The following is a 24,814-nucleotide window of genomic DNA, read 5'->3' on the forward strand; positions in this document are numbered from 1 at the left end:
CAGCTGCTGTCGGGCAGGAGGGCCGGCCCGGGCTGCGGCTGGGCGGCGCCTAGCGCCGCGTGGGCGGGCAGGGGCGATGCCCAAGGCACCGCGGGCCCCGGGCCCTGAAGCCTCCGGGGCCACGTCCCTGTGAGCGACGGGCCGGATCTTGGGCGGGGCGCCTAGCGCCGAAGGGTTCGCTGGGTCACGCCCGCCCTCGGCTGGGAGGGGGTGGCCAAACCCTCCGCCTCCGCCACCGCCCGGTACCCGAGACATCCGTTCCCCCTGCCTGGGCGGGCGACGGGGTCCTGCTGGGGCGGGCTGACCGCCAGGCTGGCGGTGAGGCGCAAGCGCCAGCGAAAGTGGGCCTCAAGAGGCAGCCCGCCGTCCCCGCCCCCGTCTACGGCCATACCACCCTGGACGCGCCCGATCTCGTCTGATCTCGGAAGCTAAGCAGGGTCGGGCCTGGTTAGTACTTGGATGGGAGACCGCCTGGGAATACCGGGTGCTGTAGGCTTTTTGCCTCCCGCTCCGCCTTCTCCTTTAACTCGCCCGCGGGCGGTGGCCGCCGGCTCCGCCCGCGCCGGGGCCCCGCTGCAGGCCCCGCCTCCTCAGGCCCCTCCCACCACGGCGCGCGCGCCGGAGGGGGCGCTCCCCGCCGGCCCGGCCCGCCAGGCGGCCAGAAGGCGGCCCTGGAAGGCAGCCGCACCCCAGACGCCCCCGGGGTGCCTGGCCCGGACCCAGGCTCCACCGCGGGCCCGGTTGCCGTCCCTTCGGCCAGCGAGCCCCTCGACCTGCACCTGGCCGCCCCCACCGGCGCCCCGCCCCGGGGCCGCCACCTGTGTGCCGGTGGGTGTGTCCCTCCACAGCTCCCTCCGGCAAAAGCCCCGCCCCCCGCCGTGTCGCCGCCGCGGCCGGGTGCGGGAGCGGGATCGAGGGCAGGGGCCGCTTCCCCGGGCCTGCCGGCCGCCAGGGGCGGGCTCCTGAGCTCGGCGGGTGGTGTGCGGGCAAGGGTGGCCTCGCCGGGGCTGAGGGGCCGTGGCGACACGATGGTGGCTCCCAGTGGCTTCGTGCCAGCTGCTGTCGGGCAGGAGGGCCGGCCCGGGCTGCGGCTGGGCGGCGCCTAGCGCCGCGTGGGCGGGCAGGGGCGATGCCCAAGGGACCGCGGGCCCCGGGCCCTGAAGCCTCCGGGGCCACGTCCCTGTGAGCGACGGGCCGGATCTTGGGCGGGGCGCCTAGCGCCGAAGGGTTCGCTGGGTCACGCCCGCCCTCGGCTGGGAGGGGGTGGCCAAACCCTCCGCCTCCGCCACCGCCCGGTACCCGAGACCTCCGTTCCCCCTGCCTGGGCGGGCGACGGGGTCCTGCCGGGGCGGGCTGACCGCCAGGCTGGCGGTGAGGCGCAAGCGCCAGCGAAAGTGGGCCTCAAGAGGCAGCCCGCCGTCCCCGCCCCCGTCTACGGCCATACCACCCTGAACGCGCCCGATCTCGTCTGATCTCGGAAGCTAAGCAGGGTCGGGCCTGGTTAGTACTTGGATGGGAGACCGCCTGGGAATACCGGGTGCTGTAGGGTTTTTGCCTCCCGCTCCGCCTTCTCCTTTAACTCGCCCGCGGGCGGTGGCCGCCGGCTCCGCCCGCGCCGGGGCCCCGCTGCAGGCCCCGCCTCCTCAGGCCCCTCCCACCACGGCGCGCGCGCCGGAGGGGGCGCTCCCCGCCAGCCCGGCCCGCCAGGCGGCCAGAAGGCGGCCCTGGAAGGCAGCCGCACCCCAGACGCCCCCGGGGTGCCTGGCCCGGACCCAGGCTCCGCCGCGGGCCCGATTGCCGTGCCTTCCGCCAGCGAGCCCCTCGACCTGCACCTGGCCGCCCCCACCGGCGCCCCGCCCCGGGGCCGCCACCTGTGTGCCGGTGGGTGTGTCCCTCCACAGCTCCCTCCGGCAAAAGCCCCGCCCCCCGCCGTGTCGCCGCCGCGGCCGGGTGCGGGAGCGGGATCGAGGGCAGGGGCCGCTTCCCCGGGCCTGCCGGCCGCCAGGGGCGGGCTCCTGAGCTCGGCGGGTGGTGTGCGGGCAAGGGTGGCCTCGCCGGGGCTGAGGGGCCGTGGCGACACGATGGTGGCTCCCAGTGGCTTCGGGCCAGCTGCTGTCGGGCAGGAGGGCCGGCCCGGGCTGCGGCTGGGCGGCGCCTAGCGCCGCGTGGGCGGGCAGGGGCGATGCCCAAGGGACCGCGGGCCCCGGGCACTGAAGCCTCCGGGGCCACGTCCCTGTGAGCGACGGGCGGGATCTTGGCGGGGCGCCAAGCGCCGAAGGGTTCGCTGGGTCACGCCGCCCTCGGCTGGGAGGGGGTGGCCAAACCCTCCGCCTCCGCCACCGCCCGGTACCCGAGACCTCCGTTCCCCCTGGCTGGGCGGGCGACGGGGTCCTGCCGGGGCGGGCTGACCGCCAGGCTGGCGGTGAGGCGCAAGCGCCAGCGAAAGTGGGCCTCAAGAGGCAGCCCGCCGTCCCCGCCCCCGTCTACGGCCATACTACCCTGAACGCGCCCGATCTCGTCTGATCTCGGAAGCTAAGCAGGGTCGGGCCTGGTTAGTACTTGGATGGGAGACCGCCTGGGAATACCGGGTGTTGTAGGCATTTTGCCTCCCGCTCCGCCTTCTCCTTTAACTCGCCCGCGGGCGGTGGCCGCCGGCTCCGCCCGCGCCGGGGCCCCGCTGCAGGCCCCGCCTCCTCAGGCCCCTCCCACCACGGCGCGCGCGCCGGAGGGTGCGCTCCCCGCCGGCCCGGCCCGCCTGGCGGCCAGAAGGCGGCCCTGGAAGGCAGCCGCACCCCAGACGCCCCCGGGGTGCCTGGCCCGGACCCAGGCTCCGCCGCGGGCCCGGTTGCCGTCCCTTCGGCCAGCGAGCCCGTCGACCTGCACCTGGCCGCCCCCACCGGCGCCCCGCCACGGGGCCGCCACCTGTGTGCCGGTGGGTGTGTCCCTCCACAGCTCCCTCCGGCAAAAGCCCCGCCCCCCGCCGTGTCGCCGCCGCTGCCGGGTGCGGGAGCGGGATCGAGGGCAGGGGCCGCTTCCCCGGGCCTGCCGGCCGCCAGGGGCGGGCTCCTGATCTCGGCGGGTGGTGTGCGGGCAAGGGTGGCCTCGCCGGGGCTGAGGGGCCGTGGCGACACGATGGTGGCTCCTAGTGGCTTCGGGCCAGCTGCTGTCGGGCAGGAGGGCCGGCCCGGGCTGCGGCTGGGCGGCGCCTAGCGCCGCGTGGGCGGGCAGGTGCGATGCCCAAGGGACCGCGGGCTCCGGGCCCTGAAGCCTCCGGGGCCACGTCCATGTGAGCGACGGGCCGGATCTTGGGCGGGGCGCCAAGCGCGGAAGGGTTCGCTGGGTCACGCCCGCCCTCGGCTGGGAGGGGGTGGCCAAACCCTCCGCCTCCGCCACCGCCCGGTACCCGAGACCTCCGTTCCCCCTGCCTGGGCGGGCGACGGGGTCCTGCCGGGGCGGGCTGACCGCCAGGCTGGCTGTGAGGCGCAAGCGCCAGCGAAAGTGGGCCTCAAGAGGCAGCCCGCCGTCCCCGTCCCGTCTACGGCCATACCACCCTGAACGCGCCCGATCTCGTCTGATCTCGGAAGCTAAGCAGGGTCGGGCCTGGTTAGTACTTGGATGGGAGACCGCCTGGGAATACCGGGTGCTGTAGGCTTTTTGCCTCCCGCTCCGCCTTCTCCTTTAACTCGCCCTCGGGCGGTGGCCGCCGGCTCCGCCCGCGCCGGGGCCCCGCTGCAGGCCCCGCCTCCTCAGTCCCCTCCCACCACGGCGCGCGCGCCGGAGGGGGCGCTCCCCGCCGGCCCGGCCCGCCAGGGGGCCAGAAGGCGGCCCTGGAAGGCAGCCGCACCCCAGACGCCCCCGGGGTGCCTGGCCCGGACCCAGGCTCCGCCGCGGGCCCGGTTGCCGTGCCTTCGGCCAGCGAGCCCGTCGACCTGCACCTGGCCGCCCCCACCGGCGCCCCGCCCCGGGGCCGCCACCTGTGTGCCGGTGGGTGTGTCCCTCCACAGCTCCCTCTGGCAAAAGCCCAGCCCCCGCCGTGTCGCCGCCGCGGCCGTGTGCGGGAGCGGGATCGAGGGCAGGGGCCGCTTCCCCGGGCCTGCCGGCCGCCAGGGGCGGGCTCCTGAGCTCGGCGGGTGGTGTGCGGGCAAGGGTGGCCTCGCCGGGGCTGTGGGGCCGTGGCGACACGATGGTGGCTCCCAGTGGCTTCGGGCCAGCTGCTGTCGGGCAGGAGGGCCGGCCCGGGATGCGGCCGGGCGGCGCCTAGCGCCGCGTGGTCGGGCAGGGGCGATGCCCAAGGGACCGCGGACCCCGGGCCCTGAAGCCTCCGGGGCCACGTCCCTGTGAGCGACGGGCCGGAACTTGGGCGGGGCGCCAAGCGCCGAAGGGTTCGCTGGGTCACGCCCGCCCTCGGCTGGGAGGGGGTGGCCAAACCCTCCGCCTCCGCCACCGCCCGGTACCCGAGACCTCCGTTCCCCCTGCCTGGGCGGGCGACGGGGTCCTGCCGGGGCGGGCTGACCGCCAGGCTGGCGGTGAGGCGCAAGCGCCAGCGAAAGTGGGCCTCAAGAGGCAGCCCGCCGTCCCCGTCCCGTCTACGGCCATACCACCCTGAACGCGCCCGATCTCGTCTGATCTCGGAAGCTAAGCAGGGTCGGGCCTGGTTAGTACTTGGATGGGAGACCGCCTGGGAATACCGGGTGTTGTAGGCATTTTGCCTCCCGCTCCGCCTTCTCCTTTAACTCGCCCGCGGGCGGTGGCCGCCGGCTCCGCCCGCGCCGGGCCCCCGCTGCAGGCCCCGCCTCCTCAGGCCCCTCCCACCACGGCGCGCGCGCCGGAGGGTGCGCTCCCCGCCGGCCCGGCCCGCCTGGCGGCCAGAAGGCGGCCCTGGAAGGCAGCCGCACCCCAGACGCCCCCGGGGTGCCTGGCCCGGACCCAGGCTCCGCCGCGGGCCCGGTTGCCGTCCCTTCGGCCAGCGAGCCCCTCGACCTGCACCTGGCCGCCCCCACCGGCGCCCCGCCCCGGGGCCGCCACCTGTGTGCCGGTGGGTGTGTCCCTCCACAGCTCCCTCCGGCAAAAGCCCCGCCCCCCGCCGTGTCGCCGCCGCGGCCGGGTGCGGGAGCGGGATCGAGGGCAGGGGCCGCTTCCCCGGGCCTGCCGGCCGCCAGGGGCGGGCTCCTGAGCTCGGCGGGTGGTGTGCGGGCAAGGGTGGCCTCGCCGGGGCTGAGGGGCCGTGGCGACACGATGGTGGCTCCCAGTGGCTTCGGGCCAGCTGCTGTCTGGCAGGAGGGCCGGCCCGGGCTGCGGCTGGGCGGCGCCTAGCGCCGCGTGGGCGGGCAGGGGCGATGCCCAAGGGACCGCGGGCCCCGGGCACTGAAGCCTCCGGGGCCACGTCCCTGTGAGCGACGGGCGGGATCTTGGCGGGGCGCCAAGCGCCGAAGGATTCGCTGGGTCACGCCCGCCCTCGGCTGGGAGGGGGTGGCCAAACCCTCCGCCTCCGCCACCGCCCGGTACCCGAGACCTCCGTTCCCCCTGCCTGGGCGGGCGACGGGGTCCTGCCGGGGCGGGCTGACCGCCAGGCTGGCGGTGAGGCGCAAGCGCCAGCGAAAGTGGGCCTCAAGAGGCAGCCCGCCGTCCCCGCCCCCGTCTACGGCCATACTACCCTGAACGCGCCCGATCTCGTCTGATCTCGGAAGCTAAGCAGGGTCGGGCCTGGTTAGTACTTGGATGGGAGACCGCCTGGGAATACCGGGTGCTGTAGGCTTTTTGCCTCCCGCTCCGCCTTCTCCTTTAACTCGCCCGCGGGCGGTGGCCGCCGGCTCCGCCCGCGCCGGGGCCCCGCTGCAGGCCCCGCCTCCTCAGGCCCCTCCCACCACGGCGCGCGCGCCGGAGGGGGCGCTCCCCGCCGGCCCGGCCCGCCAGGCGGCCAGAAGGCGGCCCTGGAAGGCAGCCGCACCCCAGACGCCCCCGGGGTGCCTGGCCCGGACCCAGGCTCCGCCGCGGGCCCGATTGCCGTGCCTTCCGCCAGCGAGCCCCTCGACCTGCACCTGGCCGCCCCCACCGGCGCCCCGCCCCGGTGCCTCCACCTGTGTGCCGGTGGGTGTGTCCCTCCACAGCTCCCCCCGGCAAAAGCCTCGCCCCCCGCCGTGTCGCCGCCGCGGCCGGGTGCGGGAGCGGGATCGAGGGCAGGGGCCGCTTCCCCGGGCCTGCCGGCCGCCAGGGGCGGGCTCCTGAGCCCGGCAGGTGGTGTGCGGGCAAGGGTGGCCTCGCCGGGGCTGAGGGGCCGTGGCGACACGATGGTGGCTCCCAGTGGCTTCGGGCCAGCTGCTGTCGGGCAGGAAGGCCGGCCCGGGTTGCGGCTGGGCGGCGCCTAGCGCCACGTGGGCGGGCAGGGGCGATGCCCAAGGGACCGCGGGCCCCGGGCACTGAAGCCTCCGGGGCCACGTCCCTGTGAGCGACGGGCGGGATCTTGGCGGGGCGCCAAGCGCCGAAGGGTTCGCTGGGTCACGCCCGCCCTCGGCTGGGAGGGGGTGGGCAAACCCTCCGCCTCCGCCACCGCCCGGTACCCGAGACCTCCGTTCCCCCTGCCTGGGCGGGCGACGGGTTCCTGCCGGGGCGGGCTGACCGCCAGGCTGGCGGTGAGGCGCAAGCGCCAGCGAAAGTGGGCCTCAAGAGGCAGCCCGCCGTCCCCGCCCCCGTCTACGGCCATACTACCCTGAACGCGCCCGATCTCGTCTGATCTCGGAAGCTAAGCAGGGTCGGGCCTGGTTAGTACTTGGATGGGAGACCGCCTGGGAATACCTGGTGCTGTAGGCTTTTTGCCTCCCGCTCCGCTTTCTCCTTTAACTCGCCCGCGGGCGGTGGCCGCCGGCTCCGCCCGCGCCGGGGCCCCGCTGCAGGCCCCGCCTCCTCAGGCCCCTCCCACCACGGCGCGCGCGCCGGAGGGGGCGCTCCCCGCCGGCCCGGCCCGCCAGGCGGCCAGAAGGCGGCCCTGGAAGGCAGCCGCACCCCAGACGACCCCGGGGTGCCTGGCCCGGACCCAGGCTCCGCCGCGGGCCTGGTTGCCGTCCCTTCGGCCAGCGAGCCCCTCGACCTGCACCTGGCCGCCCCCACCGGCGCCCCGCCCCGGGGCCGCCACCTGTGTGCCGGTGGGTGTGTCCCTCCACAGCTCCCTCCGGCAAAAGCCCCGCCCCCCGCCGTGTCGCCGCCGCTGCCGGGTGCGGGAGCGGGATCGAGGGCAGGGGCCGCTTCCCCGGGCCTGCCGGACGCCAGGGGCGGGCTCTTGAGCTCGGCGGGTGGTGTGCGGGCAAGGGTGGCCTCGCCGGAGCTGAGGGGCCGTGGCGACACGATGGTGGCTCCCAGTGGCTTCGGGCCAGCTGCTGTCGGGCAGGAGGGCCGGCCCGGGCTGCGGCTGGGCGGCGCCTAGCGCCGCGTGGGCGGGCAGGGGCGATGCCCAAGGGACCGCGGGCCCCGGGCCCTGAAGCCTCCGGGGCCACGTCCCTGTGAGCGACGGGCCGGATCTTGGGCGGGGCGCCAAGCGCCGAAGGGTTCGCTGGGTCACGCCCGCCCTCGGCTGGGAGGGGGTGGCCAAACCCTCCGCCTCCGCCACCGCCCGGTACCCGAGACCTCCGTTCCCCCTGCCTGGGCGGGCGAAGGGGTCCTGCCGGGGCGGGCTGACCGCCAGGCTGGCGGTGAGGCGCAAGCGCCAGCGAAAGTGGGCCTCAAGAGGCAGCCCGCCGTCCCCGCCCCCGTCTACGGCCATACCACCCTGGACGCGCCCGATCTCGTCTGATCTCGGAAGCTAAGCAGGGTCGGGCCTGGTTAGTACTTGGATGGGAGACCGCCTGGGAATACCGGGTGCTGTAGGCTTTTTGCCTCCCGCTCCGCCTTCTCCTTTAACTCGCCCGCGGGCGGTGGCCGCCGGCTCCGCCCGCGCCGGGGCCCCGCTGCAGGCCCCGCCTCCTCAGGCCCCTCCCACCACGGCGCGCGCGCCGGAGGGTGCGCTCCCCGCCGGCCCGGCCCGCCTGGCGGCCAGAAGGCGGCCCTGGAAGGCAGCCGCACCCCAGACGCCCCCGGGGTGCCTGGCCCGGACCCAGGCTCCGCCGCGGGCCCGGTTGCCGTCCCTTCGGCCAGCGAGCCCCTCGACCTGCACCTGGCCGCCCCCACCGGCGCCCCGCCCCGGGGCCGCCACCTGTGTGCCGGTGGGTGTGTCCCTCCACAGCTCCCTCCGGCAAAAGCCCCGCCCCCCGCCGTGTCGCCGCCGCGGCCGGGTGCGGGAGCGGGATCGAGGGCAGGGGCCGCTTCCCCGGGCCTGCCGGCCGCCAGGGGCGGGCTCCTGAGCTCGGCGGGTGGTGTGCGGGCAAGGGTGGCCTCGCCGGGGCTGAGGGGCCGTGGCGACACGATGGTGGCTCCCAGTGGCTTCGGGCCAGCTGCTGTCTGGCAGGAGGGCCGGCCCGGGCTGCGGCTGGGCGGCGCCTAGCGCCGCGTGGGCGGGCAGGGGCGATGCCCAAGGGACCGCGGGCCCCGGGCACTGAAGCCTCCGGGGCCACGTCCCTGTGAGCGACGGGCGGGATCTTGGCGGGGCGCCAAGCGCCGAAGGATTCGCTGGGTCACGCCCGCCCTCGGCTGGGAGGGGGTGGCCAAACCCTCCGCCTCCGCCACCGCCCGGTACCCGAGACCTCCGTTCCCCCTGCCTGGGCGGGCGACGGGGTCCTGCCGGGGCGGGCTGACCGCCAGGCTGGCGGTGAGGCGCAAGCGCCAGCGAAAGTGGGCCTCAAGAGGCAGCCCGCCGTCCCCGCCCCCGTCTACGGCCATACTACCCTGAACGCGCCCGATCTCGTCTGATCTCGGAAGCTAAGCAGGGTCGGGCCTGGTTAGTACTTGGATGGGAGACCGCCTGGGAATACCGGGTGCTGTAGGCTTTTTGCCTCCCGCTCCGCCTTCTCCTTTAACTCGCCCGCGGGCGGTGGCCGCCGGCTCCGCCCGCGCCGGGGCCCCGCTGCAGGCCCCGCCTCCTCAGGCCCCTCCCACCACGGCGCGCGCGCCGGAGGGGGCGCTCCCCGCCGGCCCGGCCCGCCAGGCGGCCAGAAGGCGGCCCTGGAAGGCAGCCGCACCCCAGACGCCCCCGGGGTGCCTGGCCCGGACCCAGGCTCCGCCGCGGGCCCGATTGCCGTGCCTTCCGCCAGCGAGCCCCTCGACCTGCACCTGGCCGCCCCCACCGGCGCCCCGCCCCGGTGCCTCCACCTGTGTGCCGGTGGGTGTGTCCCTCCACAGCTCCCCCCGGCAAAAGCCTCGCCCCCCGCCGTGTCGCCGCCGCGGCCGGGTGCGGGAGCGGGATCGAGGGCAGGGGCCGCTTCCCCGGGCCTGCCGGCCGCCAGGGGCGGGCTCCTGAGCCCGGCAGGTGGTGTGCGGGCAAGGGTGGCCTCGCCGGGGCTGAGGGGCCGTGGCGACACGATGGTGGCTCCCAGTGGCTTCGGGCCAGCTGCTGTCGGGCAGGAAGGCCGGCCCGGGTTGCGGCTGGGCGGCGCCTAGCGCCACGTGGGCGGGCAGGGGCGATGCCCAAGGGACCGCGGGCCCCGGGCACTGAAGCCTCCGGGGCCACGTCCCTGTGAGCGACGGGCGGGATCTTGGCGGGGCGCCAAGCGCCGAAGGGTTCGCTGGGTCACGCCCGCCCTCGGCTGGGAGGGGGTGGGCAAACCCTCCGCCTCCGCCACCGCCCGGTACCCGAGACCTCCGTTCCCCCTGCCTGGGCGGGCGACGGGTTCCTGCCGGGGCGGGCTGACCGCCAGGCTGGCGGTGAGGCGCAAGCGCCAGCGAAAGTGGGCCTCAAGAGGCAGCCCGCCGTCCCCGCCCCCGTCTACGGCCATACTACCCTGAACGCGCCCGATCTCGTCTGATCTCGGAAGCTAAGCAGGGTCGGGCCTGGTTAGTACTTGGATGGGAGACCGCCTGGGAATACCTGGTGCTGTAGGCTTTTTGCCTCCCGCTCCGCTTTCTCCTTTAACTCGCCCGCGGGCGGTGGCCGCCGGCTCCGCCCGCGCCGGGGCCCCGCTGCAGGCCCCGCCTCCTCAGGCCCCTCCCACCACGGCGCGCGCGCCGGAGGGGGCGCTCCCCGCCGGCCCGGCCCGCCAGGCGGCCAGAAGGCGGCCCTGGAAGGCAGCCGCACCCCAGACGACCCCGGGGTGCCTGGCCCGGACCCAGGCTCCGCCGCGGGCCTGGTTGCCGTCCCTTCGGCCAGCGAGCCCCTCGACCTGCACCTGGCCGCCCCCACCGGCGCCCCGCCCCGGGGCCGCCACCTGTGTGCCGGTGGGTGTGTCCCTCCACAGCTCCCTCCGGCAAAAGCCCCGCCCCCCGCCGTGTCGCCGCCGCTGCCGGGTGCGGGAGCGGGATCGAGGGCAGGGGCCGCTTCCCCGGGCCTGCCGGACGCCAGGGGCGGGCTCTTGAGCTCGGCGGGTGGTGTGCGGGCAAGGGTGGCCTCGCCGGAGCTGAGGGGCCGTGGCGACACGATGGTGGCTCCCAGTGGCTTCGGGCCAGCTGCTGTCGGGCAGGAGGGCCGGCCCGGGCTGCGGCTGGGCGGCGCCTAGCGCCGCGTGGGCGGGCAGGGGCGATGCCCAAGGGACCGCGGGCCCCGGGCCCTGAAGCCTCCGGGGCCACGTCCCTGTGAGCGACGGGCCGGATCTTGGGCGGGGCGCCAAGCGCCGAAGGGTTCGCTGGGTCACGCCCGCCCTCGGCTGGGAGGGGGTGGCCAAACCCTCCGCCTCCGCCACCGCCCGGTACCCGAGACCTCCGTTCCCCCTGCCTGGGCGGGCGAAGGGGTCCTGCCGGGGCGGGCTGACCGCCAGGCTGGCGGTGAGGCGCAAGCGCCAGCGAAAGTGGGCCTCAAGAGGCAGCCCGCCGTCCCCGCCCCCGTCTACGGCCATACCACCCTGGACGCGCCCGATCTCGTCTGATCTCGGAAGCTAAGCAGGGTCGGGCCTGGTTAGTACTTGGATGGGAGACCGCCTGGGAATACCGGGTGCTGTAGGCTTTTTGCCTCCCGCTCCGCCTTCTCCTTTAACTCGCCCGCGGGCGGTGGCCGCCGGCTCCGCCCGCGCCGGGGCCCCGCTGCAGGCCCCGCCTCCTCAGGCCCCTCCCACCACGGCGCGCGCGCCGGAGGGGGCGCTCCCCGCCGGCCCGGCCCGCCAGGCGGCCAGAAGGCGGCCCTGGAAGGCAGCCGCACCCCAGACGACCCCGGGGTGCCTGGCCCGGACCCAGGCTCCGCCGCGGGCCCGGTTGCCGTCCCTTCGGCCAGCGAGCCCCTCGACCTGCACCTGGCCGCCCCCACCGGCGCCCCGCCCCGGGGCCGCCACCTGTGTGCCGGTGGGTGTGTCCCTCCACAGCTCCCTCCGGCAAAAGCCCCGCCCCCCGCCGTGTCGCCGCCGCGGCCGGGTGCGGGAGCGGGATCGAGGGCAGGGGCCGCTTCCCCGGGCCTGCCGGCCGCCAGGGGCGGGCTCCTGAGCTCGGCGGGTGGTGTGCGGGCAAGGGTGGCCTCGCCGGGGCTGAGGGGCCGTGGCGACACGATGGTGGCTCCCAGTGGCTTCAGGCCAGCTGCTGTCGGGCAGGAGGGCCGGCCCGGGCTGCGGCTGGGCGGCGCCTAGTGCCGCGTGGGCGGGCAGGGGCGATGCCCAAGGCATCGCGGGCCCCGGGCCCTGAAGCCTCCGGGGCCACGTCCCTGTGAGCGACGGGCCGGATCTTGGGCGGGGCGCCAAGCGCCGAAGGGTTCGCTGGGTCACGCCCGCCCTCGGCTGGGAGGGGGTGGCCAAACCCTCCGCCTCCGCCACCGCCCGGTACCCGAGACCTCCGTTCCCCCTGCCTGGGCGGGCGACGGGGTCCTGCCGGGGCGGGCTGACCGCCAGGCTGGCGGTGAGGCGCAAGCGCCAGCGAAAGTGGGCCTCAAGAGGCAGCCCGCCGTCCCCGCCCCCGTCTACGGCCATACCACCCTGGACGCGCCCGATCTCGTCTGATCTCGGAAGCTAAGCAGGGTCGGGCCTGGTTAGTACTTGGATGGGAGACCGCCTGGGAATACCGGGTGCTGTAGGCTTTTTGCCTCCCGCTCCGCCTTCTCCTTTAACTCGCCCGCGGGCGGTGGCCGCCGGCTCCGCCCGCGCCGTTGCCCCGCTGCAGGCCCCGCCTCCTCAGGCCCCTCCCACCACGGCGCGCGCGCCGGAGGGGGCGCTCCCCGCCGGCCCGGCCCGCCAGGCGACCAGAAGGCGGCCCTGGAAGGCAGCCGCACCCCAGACGCCCCCGGGGTGCCTGGCCCGGACCCAGGCTCCGCCGCGGGCCCGGTTAGCGTCCCTTCGGCCACCGAGCCCCTCGACCTGCACCTGGCCGCCCCCACCGGCGCCCCGCCCCGCGGCCGCCACCTGTGTGCCGGTGGGTGTGTCCCTCCACAGCTCCCTCCGGCAAAAGCCCCGCCCCCAGCCGTGTCACCGCCGCGGCCGGGTGCGGGAGCGGGATCGAGGGCAGGGGCCGCTTCCCCGGGCCTGCCGGCCGCCAGGGGCGGGCTCCTGAGCTCGGCGGGTGGTGTGCGGGCAAGGGTGGCCTCGCCGGGGCTGAGGGGCCGTGGCGACACGATGGTGGCTCCCAGTGGCTTCGGGCCAGCTGCTGTCGGGCAGGAGGGCCGGCCCGGGCTGCGGCTGGGCGGCGCCTAGCGCCGCGTGGGCGGGCAGGGGCGATGCCCAAGGGACCGCGGGCCCCGGGCCCTGAAGCCTCCGGGGCCACGTCCCTGTGAGCGACGGGCCGGATCTTGGGCGGGGCGCCAAGCGCCGAAGGGTTCGCTGGGTCACGCCCGCCCTCGGCTGGGAGGGGGTGGCCAAACCCTCCGCCTCCGCCACCGCCCGGTACCCGAGACCTCCGTTCCCCCTGCCTGGGCGGGCGACGGGGTCCTGCCGGGGCGGGCTGACCGCCAGGCTGGCGGTGAGGCGCAAGCGCCAGCGAAAGTGGGCCTCAAGAGGCAGCCCGCCGTCCCCGCCCCCGTCTACGGCCATACCACCCTGGACGCGCCCGATCTCGTCTGATCTCGGAAGCTAAGCAGGGTCGGGCCTGGTTAGTACTTGGATGGGAGACCGCCTGGGAATACCGGGTGCTGTAGGCTTTTTGCCTCCCGCTCCGCCTTCTCCTTTAACTCGCCCGCGGGCGGTGGCCGCCGGCTCCGCCCGCGCCGGGGCCCCGCTGCAGGCCCCGCCTCCTCAGGCCCCTCCCACCACGGCGCGCGCGCCGGAGGGGGCGCTCCCCGCCGGCCCGGCCCGCCAGGCGGCCAGAAGGCGGCCCTGGAAGTCAGCCGCACCCCAGACGACCCCGGGGTGCCTGGCCCGGACCCAGGCTCCGCCGTGGGCCCGGTTGCCGTCCCTTCGGCCAGCGAGCCCCTCGACCTGCACCTGGCCGCCCCCACCGGCGCCCCGCCCCGGGGCCGCCACCTGTGTGCCGGTGGGTGTGTCCCTCCACAGCTCCCTCCGGCAAAAGCCCCGCCCCCCGCCGTGTCGCCGCCGCGGCCGGGTGCGGGAGCGGGATCGAGGGCAGGGGCCGCTTCCCCGGGCCTGCCGGCCGCCAGGGGCGGGCTCCTGAGCTCGGCGGGTGGTGTGCGGGCAAGGGTGGCCTCGCCGGAGCTGAGGGGCCGTGGCGACACGATGGTGGCTCCCAGTGGCTTCGGGCCAGCTGCTGTCGGGCAGGAGGGCCGGCCCGGGCTGCGGCTGGGCGGCGCCTAGCGCCGCGTGGGCGGGCAGGGGCGATGCCCAAGGGACCGCGGGCCCCGGGCCCTGAAGCCTCCGGGGCCACGTCCCTGTGAGCGACGGGCCGGATCTTGGGCGGGGCGCCAAGCGCCGAAGGGTTCGCTGGGTCACGCCCGCCCTCGGCTGGGAGGGGGTGGCCAAACCCTCCGCCTCCGCCAACGCCCGGTACCCGAGACCTCCGTTCCCCCTGCCTGGGCGGGCGAAGGGGTCCTGCCGGGGCGGGCTGACCGCCAGGCTGGCGGTGAGGCGCAAGCGCCAGCGAAAGTGGGCCTCAAGAGGCAGCCCGCCGTCCCCGCCCCCGTGTACGGCCATACCACCCTGAACGCGCCCGATCTCGTCTGATCTCGGAAGCTAAGCAGGGTCGGGCCTGGTTAGTACTTGGATGGGAGACCGCCTGGGAATACCGGGTGTTGTAGGCTTTTTGCCTCCCGCTCCGCCTTCTCCTTTAACTCGCCCGCGGGCGGTGGCCGCCGGCTCCGCCCGCGCCGGGGCCCCGCTGCAGGCCCCGCCTCCTCAGGCCCCTCCCACCACGGCGCGCGCGCCGGAGGGGGCGCTCCCCGCCGGCCCGGCCCGCCAGGCGGCCAGAAGGCGGCCCTGGAAGGCAGCCGCACCCCAGACGACCCCGGGGTGCCTGGCCCGGACCCAGGCTCCGCCGCGGGCCCGGTTGCCGTCCCTTCGGCCAGCGAGCCCCTCGACCTGCACCTGGCCGCCCCCACCGGCGCCCCGCCCCGGGGCCGCCACCTGTGTGCCGGTGGGTGTGTCCCTCCACAGCTCCCTCCGGCAAAAGCCCCGCCCCCCGCCGTGTCGCCGCCGCGGCCGGGTGCGGGAGCGGGATCGAGGGCAGGGGCCGCTTCCCCGGGCCTGCCGGCCGCCAGGGGCGGGCTCCTGAGCTCGGCGGGTGGTGTGCGGGCAAGGGTGGCCTCGCCGGGGCTGAGGGGCCGTGGCGACACGATGGTGGCTCCCAGTGGCTTCGGGCCAGCTGCTGTCGGGCAGGAGGGCCGGCCCGGGCTGCGGCTGGGCGGCGCCTAGCGCCGCGTGGGCGGGCAGGGGCGATGCCCAAGGCACCGCGGGCCCCGGGCCCTGAAGCCTCCGGGGCCACGTCCCTGTGAGCGACGGGCCGGATCTTGGGCGGGGCGCCAAGCGCCGAAGGGTTCGCTGGGTCACGCCCGACCTCGGCTGGGAGGGGGTGGCCAAACCCTCCGCCTCCGCCACCGCCCGGTACCCGAGACCTCCGTTCCCCCTGCCTGGGCGGGCGACGGGGTCCTGCCGGGGCGGGCTGACCGCCAGGCTGGCGGTGAGGCGCAAGCGCCAGCGAAAGTGGGCCTCACGAGGCAGCCCGCCGTCCCCGCCCCCGTCTACGGCCATACCACCCTGAACGCGCCCGATCTCGTCTGATCTCGGAAGCTAAGCAGGGTCGGGCCTGGTTAGTACTTGGATGGGAGACCGCCTGGGAATACCGGGTGCTGTAGGCTTTTTGCCTCCCGCTCCGCCTTCTCCTTTAACTCGCCCGCGGGCGGTGGCCGCCGGCTCCGCCCGCGCCGGGGCCCCGCTGCAGGCCCCGCCTCCTCAGGCCCCTCCCACCACGGCGCGCGCGCCGGAGGGGGCGCTCCCCGCCGGCCCGGCCCGCCAGGCGACCAGAAGGCGGCCCTGGAAGGCAGCCGCACCCCAGACGCCCCCGGGGTGCCTGGCCCGGACCCAGGCTCCGCCGCGGGCCCGGTTGCCGTCCCTTCGGCCAGCGAGCCCCTCGACCTGCACCTGGCCGCCCCCACCGGCGCCCCGCCCCGGGGCCGCCACCTGTGTGCCGGTGGGTGTGTCCCTCCACAGCCCCCTCCGGCAAAAGCCCCGCCCCCCGCTGTGTCGCCGCCGCGGCCGGGTGCGGGAGCGGGATCGAGGGCAGGGGCCGCTTCCCCGGGCCTGCCGGCCGCCAGGGGCGGGCTCCTGAGCCCGGCGGGTGGTGTGCGGGCAAGGGTGGCCTCGCCGGGGCTGAGGGGCCGTGGCGACACGATGGTGGCTCCCAGTGGCTTCGGGCCAGCTGCTGTCGGGCAGGAGGGCCGGCCCGGGCTGCGGCTGGGCGGCGCCTAGCGCCGCGTGGGCGGGCAGGGGCGATGCCCAAGGGACCGCGGGCCCCGGGCCCTGAAGCCTCCGGGGCCACGTCCCTGTGAGCGACGGGCCGGATCTTGGGCGGGGCGCCAAGCGCCGAAGGGTTCGCTGGGTCACGCCCGCCCTCGGCTGGGAGGGGGTGGCCAAACCCTCCGCCTCCGCCACCGCCCGGTACCCGAGACCTCCGTTCCCCCTGCCTGGGCGGGCGACGGGGTCCTGCCGGGGCGGGCTGACCGCCAGGCTGGCGGTGAGGCGCAAGCGCCAGCGAAAGTGGGCCTCAAGAGGCAGCCCGCCGTCCCCGCCCCCGTCTACGGCCATACCACCCTGAACGCGCCCGATCTCGTCTGATCTCGGAAGCTAAGCAGGGTCGGGCCTGGTTAGTACTTGGATGGGAGACCGCCTGGGAATACCGGGTGCTGTAGGCTTTTTGCCTCCCGCTCCGCCTTCTCCTTTAACTCGCCCGCGGGCGGTGGCCGCCGGCTCCGCCCGCGCCGGGGCCCCGCTGCAGGCCCCGCCTCCTCAGGCCCCTCCCACCACGGCGCGCGCGCCGGAGGGGGCGCTCCCCGCCGGCCCGGCCCGCCAGGCGGCCAGAAGGCGGCCCTGGAAGGCAGCCGCACCCCAGACGACCCCGGGGTGCCTGGCCCGGACCCAGGCTCCGCCGCGGGCCCGGTTGCCGTCCCTTCGGCCAGCGAGCCCCTCGACCTGCACCTGGCCGCCCCCACCGGCGCCCCGCCCCGGGGCCGCCACCTGTGTGCCGGTGGGTGTGTCCCTCCACAGCTCCCTCCGGCAAAAGCCCCGCCCCCCGCCGTGTCGCCGCCGCGGCCGGGTGCGGGAGCGGGATCGAGGGCAGGGGCCGCTTCCCCGGGCCTGCCGGCCGCCAGGGGCGGGCTCCTGAGCTCGGCGGGTGGTGTGTGGGCAAGGGTGGCCTCGCCGGGGCTGAGGGGCCGTGGCGACACGATGGTGGCTCCCAGTGGCTTCGGGCCAGCTGCTGTCGGGCAGGAGGGCCGGCCCGGGCTGCGGCTGGGCGGCGCCTAGCGCCGCGTGGGCGGGCAGGGGCGATGCCCAAGGGACCGCGGGCCCCGGGCCCTGAAGCCTCCGGGGCCACGTCCCTGTGAGCGACGGGCCGGATCTTGGGCGGGGCGCCAAGCGCCGAAGGGTTCGCTGGGTCACGCCCGCCCTCGGCTGGGAGGGGGTGGCCAAACCCTCCGCCTCCGCCACCGCCCGGTACCCGAGACCTCCGTTCCCCCTGCCTGGGCGGGCGACGGGGTCCTGCCGGGGCGGGCTGACCGCCAGGCTGGCGATGAGGCGCAAGCGCCAGCGAAAGTGGGCCTCAAGAGGCAGCCCGCCGTCCCCGCCCCCGTCTACGGCCATACCACCCTGAACGCGCCCGATCTCGTCTGATCTCGGAAGCTAAGCAGGGTCGGGCCTGGTTAGTACTTGGATGGGAGACCGCCTGGGAATACCGGGTGCTGTAGGCTTTTTGCCTCCCGCTCCGCCTTCTCCTTTAACTCGCCCGCGGGCGGTGGCCGCCGGCTCCGCCCGCGCCGGGGCCCCGCTGCAGGCCCCGCCTCCTCAGGCCCCTCCCACCACGGCGCGCGCGCCGGAGGGGGCGCTCCCCGCCGGCCCGGCCCGCCAGGCGGCCAGAAGGCGGCCCTGGAAGGCAGCCGCACCCCAGACGACCCCGGGGTGCCTGGCCCGGACCCAGGCTCCGCCGCGGGCCCGGTTGCCGTCCCTTCGGCCAGCGAGCCCCTCGACCTGCACCTGGCCGCCCCCACCGGCGCCCCGCCCCGGGGCCGCCACCTGTGTGCCGGTGGGTGTGTCCCTCCACAGCTCCCTCCGGCAAAAGCCCCGCCCCCCGCCGTGTGGCCGCCGCGGCCGGGTGCGGGAGCGGGATCGAGGGCAGGGGCCGCTTCCCCGGGCCTGCCGGCCGCCAGGGGCGGGCTCCTGAGCTCGGCGGGTGGTGTGCGGGCAAGGGTGGCCTCGCCGGGGCTGAGGGGCCGTGGCGACACGATGGTGGCTCCCAGTGGCTTCGGGCCAGCTGCTGTCGGGCAGGAGGGCCGGCCCGGGCTGCGGCTGGGCGGCGCCTAGCGCCGCGTGGGCGGGCAGGGGCGATGCCCAAGGCACCGCGGGCCCCGGGCCCTGAAGCCTCCGGGGCCACGTCCCTGTGAGCGACGGGCCGGATCTTGGGCGGGGCGCCAAGCGCCGAAGGGTTCGCTGGGTCACGCCCGCCCTCGGCTGGGAGGGGGTGGCCAAACCCTCCGCCTCCGCCACCGCCCGGTACCCGAGACCTCCGTTCCCCCTGCCTGGGCGGGCGACGGGGTCCTGCCGGGGCGGGCTGACCGCCAGGCTGGCGGTGAGGCGCAAGCGCCAGCGAAAGTGGGCCTCAAGAGGCAGCCCGCCGTCCCCGCCCCCGTCTACGGCCATACCACCCTGGACGCGCCCGATCTCGTCTGATCTCGGAAGCTAAGCAGGGTCGGGCCTGGTTAGTACTTGGATGGGAGACCGCCTGGGAATACCGGATGCTGTAGGCTTTTTGCCTCCCGCTCCGCCTTCTCCTTTAACTCGCCCGCGGGCGGTGGCCGCCGGCTCCGCCCGCGCCGGGGCCCCGCTGCAGGCCCCGCCTCCTCAGGCCCCTCCCACCACGGCGCGCGCGCCGGAGGGGGCGCTCCCCGCCGGCCCGGCCCGCCAGGCGACCAGAAGGCGGCCCTGGAAGGCAGCCGCACCCCAGACGCCCCCGGGGTGCCTGGCCCGGACCCAGGCTCCGCCGCGGGCCCGGTTGCCGTCCCTTCGGCCAGTGAGCCCCTCGACCTGCACCTGGCCGCCCCCACCGGCGCCCCGCCCCGGGGCCGCCACCTGTGTGCCGGTGGGTGTGTCCCTCACAGCTCCCTCCGGCAAAAGCCCCGCCCCCGCCGTGTCGCCGCCGCGGCCGGGTGCGGGAGCGGGATCGAGGGCAGGGGCCGCTTCCCCGGGCCTGCCGGCCGCCAGGGGCGGGCTCCTGAGCTCGGCGGGTGGTGTGCGGGCAAGGGTGGCCTCGCCGGGGCTGAGGGGCCGTGGCGACACGATGGTGGCTCCCAGTGGCTTCGGGCCAGCTGCTGTCGGGCAGGAGGGCCGGCCCGGGCTGCGGCTGGGCGGCGCCTAGCGCCGCGTGGGCGGGCAGGGGCGATGCCCAAGGCACCGCGGGCCCCGGGCCCTGAAGCCTCCGGGGCCACGTCCCTGTGAGCGACGGGCCGGATCTAGGGCGGGGCGCCAAGCGCCGAAGGGTTCGCTGGGTCACGCCTGCCCTCGGCTGGGAGGGGGTGGCCAAACCCTCCGCCTCCGCCACCGCCCGGTACCCGAGACCTCCGTTCCCCCTGCCTGGGCGGGCGACGGGGTCCTGCCGGGGCGGGCTGACCGCCAGGCTGGCGGTGAGGCGCAAGCGCCAGCGAAAGTGGGCCTCAAGAGGCAGCCCGCCGTCCCCGTCCCGTCTACGGCCATACCACCCTGAACGCGCCCGATCTCGTCTGATCTCGGAAGCTTAAGCAGGGTCGGGTCTGGTTAGTACTTGGATGGGAGACCGCCTGGGAATACCGGGTGCTGTAGGCATTTTGCCTCCCGCTCCGCCTTCTCCTTTAACTCGCCCGCGGGTGGTGGCCGCCGGCTCCGCCCGCGCCGGGGCCCCGCTGCAGGCCCCGCCTCCTCAGGCCCCTCCCACCACGGCGCGCGCGCCGGAGGGGGCGCTCCCCGCCGGCCCGGCCCGCCAGGCGGCCAGAAGGCGGCCCTGGAAGGCAGCCGCACCCCAGACGCCCCCGGGGTGCCTGGCCCGGACCCAGGCTCCGCCGCGGGCCCGGTTGCCGTCCCTTCGGCCAGCGAGCCCCTCGACCTGCACCTGGCCGCCCCCACCGGCGCCCCGCCCCGGGGCCGCCACCTGTGTGCCGGTGGGTGTGTCCCTCCACAGCTCCCTCCGGCAAAAGCCCCGCCCCCGCCGTGTCGCCGCCGCGGCCGGGTGCGGGAGCGGGATCGAGGGCAGGGGCCGCTTCCCCGGGCCTGCCGGCCGCCAGGGGCGGGCTCCTGAGCTCGGCGGGTGGTGTGCGGGCAAGGGTGGCCTCGCCGGGGCTGAGGGGCCGTGGCGACACGATGGTGGCTCCCAGTGGCTTCGGGCCAGCTGCTGTCGGGCAGGAGGGCCGGCCCGGGCTGCGGCCGGGCGGCGCCTAGCGCCGCGTGGGCGGTCAGGGGCGATGCCCAAGGGACCGCGGGCCCCGGCCCCTGAAGCCTACGGGGCCACGTCCCTGTGAGCGACGGGCCGGATCTTGGGCGGGGCGCCAAGCGCCGAAGGGTTCGCTGGGTCACGCCCGCCCTCGGCTGGGAGGGGGTGGCCAAATCCTCCGCCTCCGCCACCGCCCGGTACCCGAGACCTCCGTTCCCCCTGCCTGGGCGGGCGACGGGGTCCTGCCGGGGCGGGCTGACCGCCAGGCTGGCGGTGAGGCGCAAGCGCCAGCGAAAGTGGGCCTCAAGAGGCAGCCCGCCGTCCCCGTCCCGTCTACGGCCATACCACCCTGAACGCGCCCGATCTCGTCTGATCTCGGAAGCTAAGCAGGGTCGGGCCTGGTTAGTACTTGGATGGGAGACCGCCTGGGAATACGGGGTGCTGTAGGCTTTTTGCCTCCCGCTCCGCCTTCTCCTTTAACTCGCCCGCGGGCGGTGGCCGCCGGCTCCGCCCGCGCCGGGGCCCCGCTGCAGGCCCCGCCTCCTCAGGCCCCTCCCACCACGGCGCGCGCGCCGGAGGGGGCGCTCCCCGCCGGCCTGGCCCGCCAGGGGGCCAGAAGGCGGCCCTGGAAGGCAGCCGCACCCCAGACGCCCCCGGGGTGCCTGGCCCGGACCCAGGCTCCGCCGCGGGCCCGGGTGCCGTGCCTTCGGCCAGCGAGCCCGTCGACCTGCACCTGGCCGCCCCCTCCGGCGCCCCGCCCCGGGGCCGCCACCTGTGTGCCGGTGGGTGTGTCCCTCCACAGCTCCCTCCGGCAAAAGCCCCGCCCCCGCCGTGTCGCCGCCGCGGCCGGGTGCGGGAGCGGGATCGAGGGCAGGGGCCGCTTCCCCGGGCCTGCCGGCCGCCAGGGGCGGGCTCCTGAGCTCGGCGGGTGGTGTGCGGGCAAGGGTGGCCTCGCCGGGGCTGTGGGGCCGTGGCGACACGATGGTGGCTCCCAGTGGCTTCGGGCCAGCTGCTGTCGGGCAGGAGGGCCGGCCCGGGATGCGGCCGGGCGGCGCCTAGCGCCGCGTGGTCGGGCAGGGGCGATGCCCAAGGGACCGCGGGCCCCGGGCCCTGAAGCCTCCGGGGCCACGTCCCTGTGAGCGACGGGCCGGATCTTGGGCGGGGCGCCAAGCGCCGAAGGGTTCGCTGGGTCACGCCCGCCCTCGGCTGGGAGGGGGTGGCCAAACCCTCCGCCTCCGCCACCGCCCGGTACCCGAGACCTCCGTTCCCCCTGCCTGGGCGGGCGACGGGGTCCTGCCGGGGCGGGCTGACCGCCAGGCTGGCGGTGAGGCGCAAGCGCCAGCGAAAGTGGGCCTCAAGAGGCAGCCCGCCGTCCCCGTCCCGTCTACGGCCATACCACCCTGAACGCGCCCGATCTCGTCTGATCTCGGAAGCTAAGCAGGGTCGGGCCTGGTTAGTACTTGGATGGGAGACCGCCTGTGAATACCGGGTGCTGTAGGCTTTTTGCCTCCCGCTCCGCCTTCTCCTTGAACTCGCCCGCGGGCGCTGGCCGCCGGCTCCGCCCGCGCCGGGGCTCCGCTGCAGGCCCCGCCTCCTCAGGGCCCTCGCACCACGGCGCGCGCGCCAGAGGGGGCGCTCCCCGCCGGCCCGGCCCGCCAGGCGGCCAGAAGGCGGCCCTGGAAGGCAGCCGCACCCCAGACGCCCCCGGGGTGCCTGGCCCGGACCCAGGCTCCGCCGCGGGCCCGGTTGCCGTCCCTTCGGCCAGCGAGCCCCTCGACCTGCACCTGGCCGCCCCCACCGGCGCCCCGCCCCGGGGCCGCCACCTGTGTGCCGGTGGGTGTGTCCCTCCACAGCTCCCTCCGGCAAAAGCCCCGCCCCCCGCCGTGTCGCCGCCGCGGCCGGGTGCGGGAGCGGGATCCAGGGCAGGGGCCGCTTCCCCGGGCCTGCCGGCCGCCAGGGGCGGGTTCCTGAGCTCGGCGGGTGGTGTGCGGGCAAGGGTGGCCTCGCCGGGGCTGAGGGGCCGTGGCGACACGATGGTGGCTCCCAGTGGCTTCGGGCCAGCTGCTGTCGGGCAGGAGGGCCGGCCCGGGCTGCGGCCGGGCGGCGCCTAGCGCCGCGTGGGCGGGCAGGGGCGATGCCCAAGGGACCGCGGGCCCCGGGCCCTGAAGCCTCCGGGGCCACGTCCCTGTGAGCGACGGGCGGGATCTTGGCGGGGCGCCAAGCGCCGAAGTGTTCGCTGGGTCACGCCCGCCCTCGGCTGGGAGGGGGTGGCCAAACCCTCCGCCTCCGCCACCGCCCGGTACCCGAGACCTCCGTTCCCCCTGCCTGGGCGGGCGACGGGGTCCTGCCGGGGCGGGCTGACCGCCAGGCTGGCGGTGAGGCGCAAGCGCCAGCGAAAGTGGGCCTCAAGAGGCAGCCCGCCGTCCCCGCCCCCGTGTACGGCCATACCACCCTGAACGCGCCCGATCTCGTCTGATCTCGGAAGCTAAGCAGGGTCGGGCCTGGTTAGTACTTGGATGGGAGACCGCCTGGGAATACCGGGTGCTGTAGGCTTTTTGCCTCCCGCTCCGCCTTTTCCTTTAACTCGCCCGCGGGCGGTGGCCGCCGGCTCCGCCCGCGCCGGGGCCCCGCTGCAAGCCCCGCCTCCTCAGGCCCCTCCCACCACGGCGCGCGCGCCGGAGGGGGCGCTCCCCGCCGTCCCGGCCCGCCAGGCGGCCAGAAGGCGGCCCTGGAAGGCAGCCGCACCCCAGACGCCCCCGGGGTGCCTGGCCCGGACCCAGGCTCCGCCGCGGGCCCGGTTGCCGTGCCTTCGGCCAGCGAGCCCCTCGACCTGCACCTGGCCGCCCCCACCGGCGCCCCGCCCCGGGGCCGCCACCTGTGTGCCGGTGGGTGTGTCCCTCCACAGCTCCCTCCGGCAAAAGCCCCGCCCCCCGCCGTGTCGCCGCCGCGGCCGGGTGCGGGAGCGGGATCGAGGGCCGGGGCCGCTTCCCCGGGCCTGCCGGCCGCCAGGGGCGGGCTACTGAGCCCGGCGGGTGGTGTGCGGGCAAGGGTGGCCTCGCCGGGGCTGAGGGGCCGTGGCGACACGATGGTTGCTCCCAGTGGCTTCGGGCAAGCTGCTGTCGGGCAGGAGGGCCGGCCCGGGCTGCGGCTGGGCGGCTCCTAGCGCCGCGTGGGCGGGCAGGGGCGATGCCCAAGGGACCGCGTGCCCCGGGCCCTGAAGCCTCCGGGGCCATGTCCCTGTGAGCGACGGGCGGGATCTTGGGCGGGGCGCCAGGCGCCGAAGGGTTCGCTGGGTCACGCCCGCCCTCAGCTGGGAGGGGGTGGCCAAACCCTCCGCCTCCGCCACCGCCCGGTACCCGAGACCTCCGTTCCCCCTGCCTGGGCGGGCGACGGGGTCCTGCCGGGGCGGGCTGACCGCCAGGCTGGCGGTGAGGCGCAAGCGCCAGCGAAAGTGGGCCTCAAGAGGCAGCCCGCCGTCCCCGCCCCCGTCTACGGCCATACCACCCTGAACGCGCCCGATCTCGTCTGATCTCGGAAGCTTAAGCAGGGTCGGGCCTGGTTAGTACTTGGATGGGAGACCGCCTGGGAATACCGGGTGCTGTAGGCTTTTTGCCTCCCGCTCCGCCTTCTCCTTTACTCGCCCGCGAGTGGTGGCCGCCGGCTCCGCCCGCGCCGGGGCCCCGCTGCAGGCCCCTCCTCCTCAGGCCCCTCCCACCACGGCGCGAGCGCCGGAGGAGGCGCTCCCCGCCGGCCCGGCCCGCCAGGCGGCCAGAAGGCGGCCCTGGAAGGCAGCCGCACCCCAGACGCCCCCAGGGTGCCTGGCCCGGACCCAGGCTCCGCCGCGGGCCCGGTTGCCGTCCCTTCGGCCAGCGAGCTCCTCGACCTGCACCTGGCCGCCCCCACCGGCGCCCCGCCCCGGGGCCGCCACCTGTGTGCCGGTGGGTGTGTCCCTCCACAGCTCCCTCCGGCAAAAGCCCCGCCCCCCGCCGTGTCGCCGCCACGGCCGGGTGCGGGAGCGGGATCGAGGGCAGGGGCCGCTTCCCCGGGCCTGCCGGCCGCCAGGGGCGGGCTCCTGAGCTGGGCGGGTGGTGTGCGGGCAAGGGTGGCCTCGCCGGGGCTGAGGGGCCGTGGCGACACGATGGTGGCTCCCAGTGGCTTCGGGCCAGCTGCTGTCGGGCAGGAGGGACGGCCCGGGCTGCGGCTGGGCGGCGCCTAGCGCCGCGTGGGCGGGCAGGGGCGATGCCCAAGGGACCGCGGGCCCCGGGCCCTGAAGCCTCCGGGGCCACGTCCCTGTGAGCGACGGGCCGGATCTTGGGCGGGGCGCCAAGCGCCGAAGGGTTCGCTGGGTCACGCCCGCCCTCGGCTGGGAGGGGGTGGCCAAACCCTCCGCCTCCGCCACCGCCCAGTACCCGAGACCTCCGTTCCCCCTGCCTGGGCGGGCGACTGGGTCCAGCCGGGGCGGGCTGACCGCCAGGCTGGCGGTGAGGCGCAAGCGCCAGCGAAAGTGGGCCTCAAGAAGCAGCCCGCCGTCCCCGCCCCCGTCTACGGCCATACCACCCTGAACGCGCCCGATCTCGTCTGATCTCGGAAGCTTAAGCAGGGTCGGGCCTGGTTAGTACTTGGATGGGAGAACGCCTGGGAATACCGGGTGCTGTAGGCTTTTTGCCTCCCGCTCCGCCTTCTCCTTTACTCTCCCGCGGGCGGTGGCCGCCGGCTCCGCCCGCGCCGGGGCCCCGCTGCAGGCCCCTCCTCCTCAGGCCCCTCCCACCACGGC

General features: G+C 76.9%; 24 non-coding genes across 24 annotated transcripts; all 24 read left to right on the plus strand.

Annotated features, from left to right (window-relative positions):
* The first annotated feature begins 377 nt into the window (after nt 1-377).
* On the plus strand, nt 378-496 carry LOC149745581 (5S ribosomal RNA). The gene has a single exon (XR_016389960.1). It is a non-coding gene; the product is annotated as a 5S ribosomal RNA (ribosomal RNA).
* Nucleotides 497-1,430: 934 nt separating this feature from the next.
* On the plus strand, nt 1,431-1,549 carry LOC149745582 (5S ribosomal RNA). Its single transcript, XR_016390031.1, has one exon. It is a non-coding gene; the product is annotated as a 5S ribosomal RNA (ribosomal RNA).
* A 932-nt stretch (nt 1,550-2,481) lies between these two features.
* On the plus strand, nt 2,482-2,600 carry LOC149745583 (5S ribosomal RNA). Its single transcript, XR_016390221.1, has one exon. It is a non-coding gene; the product is annotated as a 5S ribosomal RNA (ribosomal RNA).
* A 933-nt stretch (nt 2,601-3,533) lies between these two features.
* Nucleotides 3,534-3,652, plus strand: LOC149745584 (5S ribosomal RNA). Its single transcript, XR_016390781.1, has one exon. It is a non-coding gene; the product is annotated as a 5S ribosomal RNA (ribosomal RNA).
* Nucleotides 3,653-4,584: 932 nt separating this feature from the next.
* LOC149745585 (5S ribosomal RNA) lies at nt 4,585-4,703 on the plus strand. Its single transcript, XR_016389900.1, has one exon. It is a non-coding gene; the product is annotated as a 5S ribosomal RNA (ribosomal RNA).
* Nucleotides 4,704-5,636: 933 nt separating this feature from the next.
* On the plus strand, nt 5,637-5,755 carry LOC149745586 (5S ribosomal RNA). The gene has a single exon (XR_016389826.1). It is a non-coding gene; the product is annotated as a 5S ribosomal RNA (ribosomal RNA).
* Nucleotides 5,756-6,688: 933 nt separating this feature from the next.
* LOC149745587 (5S ribosomal RNA) lies at nt 6,689-6,807 on the plus strand. Its single transcript, XR_016389731.1, has one exon. It is a non-coding gene; the product is annotated as a 5S ribosomal RNA (ribosomal RNA).
* Nucleotides 6,808-7,741: 934 nt separating this feature from the next.
* On the plus strand, nt 7,742-7,860 carry LOC149745588 (5S ribosomal RNA). Its single transcript, XR_016389971.1, has one exon. It is a non-coding gene; the product is annotated as a 5S ribosomal RNA (ribosomal RNA).
* Nucleotides 7,861-8,793: 933 nt separating this feature from the next.
* Nucleotides 8,794-8,912, plus strand: LOC149745589 (5S ribosomal RNA). Its single transcript, XR_016389827.1, has one exon. It is a non-coding gene; the product is annotated as a 5S ribosomal RNA (ribosomal RNA).
* Nucleotides 8,913-9,845: 933 nt separating this feature from the next.
* LOC149745590 (5S ribosomal RNA) lies at nt 9,846-9,964 on the plus strand. The gene has a single exon (XR_016389732.1). It is a non-coding gene; the product is annotated as a 5S ribosomal RNA (ribosomal RNA).
* Nucleotides 9,965-10,898: 934 nt separating this feature from the next.
* Nucleotides 10,899-11,017, plus strand: LOC149745591 (5S ribosomal RNA). The gene has a single exon (XR_016389982.1). It is a non-coding gene; the product is annotated as a 5S ribosomal RNA (ribosomal RNA).
* A 934-nt stretch (nt 11,018-11,951) lies between these two features.
* LOC149745592 (5S ribosomal RNA) lies at nt 11,952-12,070 on the plus strand. The gene has a single exon (XR_016389993.1). It is a non-coding gene; the product is annotated as a 5S ribosomal RNA (ribosomal RNA).
* A 934-nt stretch (nt 12,071-13,004) lies between these two features.
* Nucleotides 13,005-13,123, plus strand: LOC149745593 (5S ribosomal RNA). The gene has a single exon (XR_016390005.1). It is a non-coding gene; the product is annotated as a 5S ribosomal RNA (ribosomal RNA).
* Nucleotides 13,124-14,057: 934 nt separating this feature from the next.
* Nucleotides 14,058-14,176, plus strand: LOC149745594 (5S ribosomal RNA). Its single transcript, XR_016390247.1, has one exon. It is a non-coding gene; the product is annotated as a 5S ribosomal RNA (ribosomal RNA).
* A 934-nt stretch (nt 14,177-15,110) lies between these two features.
* LOC149745595 (5S ribosomal RNA) lies at nt 15,111-15,229 on the plus strand. Its single transcript, XR_016390783.1, has one exon. It is a non-coding gene; the product is annotated as a 5S ribosomal RNA (ribosomal RNA).
* Nucleotides 15,230-16,163: 934 nt separating this feature from the next.
* On the plus strand, nt 16,164-16,282 carry LOC149745596 (5S ribosomal RNA). Its single transcript, XR_016390784.1, has one exon. It is a non-coding gene; the product is annotated as a 5S ribosomal RNA (ribosomal RNA).
* A 934-nt stretch (nt 16,283-17,216) lies between these two features.
* LOC149745597 (5S ribosomal RNA) lies at nt 17,217-17,335 on the plus strand. The gene has a single exon (XR_016390785.1). It is a non-coding gene; the product is annotated as a 5S ribosomal RNA (ribosomal RNA).
* A 934-nt stretch (nt 17,336-18,269) lies between these two features.
* LOC149745598 (5S ribosomal RNA) lies at nt 18,270-18,388 on the plus strand. The gene has a single exon (XR_016390080.1). It is a non-coding gene; the product is annotated as a 5S ribosomal RNA (ribosomal RNA).
* A 931-nt stretch (nt 18,389-19,319) lies between these two features.
* LOC149745599 (5S ribosomal RNA) lies at nt 19,320-19,439 on the plus strand. Its single transcript, XR_016390404.1, has one exon. It is a non-coding gene; the product is annotated as a 5S ribosomal RNA (ribosomal RNA).
* Nucleotides 19,440-20,371: 932 nt separating this feature from the next.
* LOC149745600 (5S ribosomal RNA) lies at nt 20,372-20,490 on the plus strand. Its single transcript, XR_016390116.1, has one exon. It is a non-coding gene; the product is annotated as a 5S ribosomal RNA (ribosomal RNA).
* A 932-nt stretch (nt 20,491-21,422) lies between these two features.
* On the plus strand, nt 21,423-21,541 carry LOC149745601 (5S ribosomal RNA). The gene has a single exon (XR_016389699.1). It is a non-coding gene; the product is annotated as a 5S ribosomal RNA (ribosomal RNA).
* Nucleotides 21,542-22,474: 933 nt separating this feature from the next.
* Nucleotides 22,475-22,593, plus strand: LOC149745602 (5S ribosomal RNA). The gene has a single exon (XR_016390089.1). It is a non-coding gene; the product is annotated as a 5S ribosomal RNA (ribosomal RNA).
* Nucleotides 22,594-23,527: 934 nt separating this feature from the next.
* LOC149745603 (5S ribosomal RNA) lies at nt 23,528-23,647 on the plus strand. Its single transcript, XR_016390314.1, has one exon. It is a non-coding gene; the product is annotated as a 5S ribosomal RNA (ribosomal RNA).
* A 933-nt stretch (nt 23,648-24,580) lies between these two features.
* On the plus strand, nt 24,581-24,700 carry LOC149745604 (5S ribosomal RNA). Its single transcript, XR_016390426.1, has one exon. It is a non-coding gene; the product is annotated as a 5S ribosomal RNA (ribosomal RNA).
* Nucleotides 24,701-24,814: the final 114 nt, after the last annotated feature.

The sequence above is a fragment of the Delphinapterus leucas genome, chromosome 19 (genome assembly GCF_059928025.1).
Source record: "Delphinapterus leucas isolate spDelLeu-1000000601 "Yukka" chromosome 19, BTC_Dleu_Yukka2, whole genome shotgun sequence".
In the NCBI taxonomy this organism is placed as follows: Eukaryota; Metazoa; Chordata; class Mammalia; order Artiodactyla; family Monodontidae; genus Delphinapterus; species Delphinapterus leucas.